This window comes from Equus przewalskii, chromosome 16 (assembly GCF_037783145.1).
Source record: "Equus przewalskii isolate Varuska chromosome 16, EquPr2, whole genome shotgun sequence".
In the NCBI taxonomy this organism is placed as follows: Eukaryota; Metazoa; Chordata; class Mammalia; order Perissodactyla; family Equidae; genus Equus; species Equus przewalskii.
In genome coordinates this window covers 65285348-65287783 of record NC_091846.1, presented here as the reverse complement: position 1 = coordinate 65287783, position 2436 = coordinate 65285348, and the positions used below count along the sequence as shown (strand labels likewise).

Here is a 2436-nt window from a genome sequence, read left to right as displayed (position 1 = left end):
TAAAACAAGTCTCAGTAAATTCGAAAGGATTCGAGTCACATCAAAAATATTCTCGGCCTCAGCCACGCATCGGCTGCCCTGCCCACAGGCCGGCTGGGTACCGCTCTCGGCGGCGGGAGCCGCTCGCTGCCCGGGAGAGTCTTGGGGCCCCGGCGGCATCCCCGGAGGGCCGATTAGGCCACAATCTTCAAAGAGTAAACACGTCTCTCGGTTCTGTAGTGTTCTTGCTCACACATTTATGGAGTTTCTGAAAGGCAGTGGAGATTACCGCCGGGCACAGCACGACTTCTAGGCAGACAGGTGAACCGCAGAAAGTCATTACTACTCCATCAGGAAGTCCCCCTAAGAGCGGTTAAACCGGACACAGAGTGTTGAATTGAAATCCACGGAGCATTTTACACGAGTTCTGACCCGGATGGGGAAAACCTCAGTGCACTTCTTTTCCACTGCTGCTATATTACTGCATTAAAGAATTTCTGCTTCTATTTAGGAGGTTCATTTCATTTCCCATGATTCCCAGCTTCATGCTCAAAGCCCTGAGAATTACAAGTGGAGTATATTGAAGTAGACTCAGTTTCTTTGCACCCTTTCTGTTTTCAATTTCTTAAATTCTTTCATAACCCTATTGAGTGTTTTTAGACTAAATTAATACAGCTTGAATGAACTGCCCAGCTCCTGTGGAAGTCACATACAAGAACATGAGATTTTTTTTTAAGGAAGATTAGCCCTGAGCTAACATCTGCCACCAATCTTCTTCTTTTGGCTGAGGAGGAGAGGACTGGCCCTGAGCTAACATCTGTGCCCATCTTCCTCTACTTTGTGTGTGAGACGCCTACCACAGTGTGGCTCGACAAGTGGTGCATAGGTCCCCTCCTGGGATCTGAACTGGGGAACCCCAGGCCCCCAAAGCAGAACGTGCAAACTTAACCGCTGCTCCACGAGGCCAGGCCCGAAATTTCTTCTTTTTAAAGATTGGCACCTGAGCTAACATCTGTTGCCAATTTCTTTTTTCTTCTTCTCCCCAAAGCCTCCCAGTACACAGTTGTATATTTTACTTGTAGGTCCTTCTGGTTGTGCTATGGTGGATGCCACCTCAGCATGGCTTAATGAGTGGTGCCATGTCCACGCCCAGGATCCGAACCGGTGAAACCCTGGACCGCCGAAGCAGAGAGCGCGAACTTAACCACCCAGCCATGGGGCTGGCCCCAACGTGAGATTTCTTATTGCACACAATCTGACCAATGCAACCTTAAACACATTTGTAGAGGAACTTAAGACGTATGGAGTTACCACAATAGTAAGAGTATGTGAAGCAACTTATGACACCGCTCTCGTAGAGAAAGAAGGAGTCCATGTTCTTGATTGGCCTTTTGATGGCGGTGCACTTCCATCAACCAGATTGTCAGTGACTGGTTAAGTCTTGTAAAGATGAAGTTTCCTGAGGAACCTGAATGTTGTATTCCTGTTCGTTGTGTTGCAGGCCTTCGGAGAGCTCCGAGCTTGTTGCCCCAGCATTAATTGAAGGTGGAACGAAATATGGAGATGCAGTACAGTTCATAAGACCAAAGCGGTGTGGGGCTTTTAACAGGAAGCAACCTTTGTCTTTGGAAAAGTATCATCCTAAAATGCAGCTGTGCTTCAAAGACTGCAGTGGTCATAGAAACAACTGTTGCGTTCTATAAAACTAGGGTGCCTGATGCCATTGCCTTCGGTGGAGCTTGAGACGGGACCTAAGTTATCGTATGTATTAGCCAATGTGGTGGCTTGTTGAATAAGTCTAATGAAGCTTCTGTAAAAGTATTAAAAAGCAGTTTTACCAGGCTACAAGCCTGACAGAATTGCAACCTCTGTGTTTGGGTTACAATCAACCTATTTGGACACTTAGCAAAAGATTCTTGCTGTTCAGCATTTAAAATGTGTTTATCATTTGTACCAATTGACCTTTTCTGAAATCATGCAGTCTTGAGTTATGTCTTTAAAATTCCCATGCTGGAACCTTATCAATATATAAGAGATTTAGAACAATTAGGTGCCAAAATACCTGGCACAATACTTGTATCTTTTTTGTATCAGACAGAACCTAAAATCCCAGGAACTATGAACCTTCTGGACCTTATGTGGTTTATTCCTTGAGTCATTTCAACCATAGAAAGTAGGGCTTATATGGTTATTTGCCTGCTCACTTTATGTTTATATCTCTGATATTCAGACCAGTGTACATCAGGTTTGCTCAACTTTTTTTTTTTTTTTTTTTTTGGTGAGGAAGATTGGCCCTAAGCTAACATCTGTGCCAATCTTCCTCCATTTTGTGTGTGGAACACCACCACAGCATGGCTTGATGAGCAGTGTGTAAGTCGGTGCCCAGTGTCTGAACCTACAAACCTCAGGCCACTGAAGCAGAGTAAGTGAACTTAAACACTTATGTCACTGGGCCAA

At 45.0% G+C, this 2436-nt stretch overlaps 1 pseudogene; it reads left to right on the top strand.

Annotated features, from left to right (window-relative positions):
- Positions 1-394: 394 nt before the first annotated feature.
- On the top strand, positions 395-1761 carry LOC103565067 (protein tyrosine phosphatase type IVA 1-like; annotated as a pseudogene).
- The last annotated feature ends 675 nt before the right edge of the window (positions 1762-2436 follow it).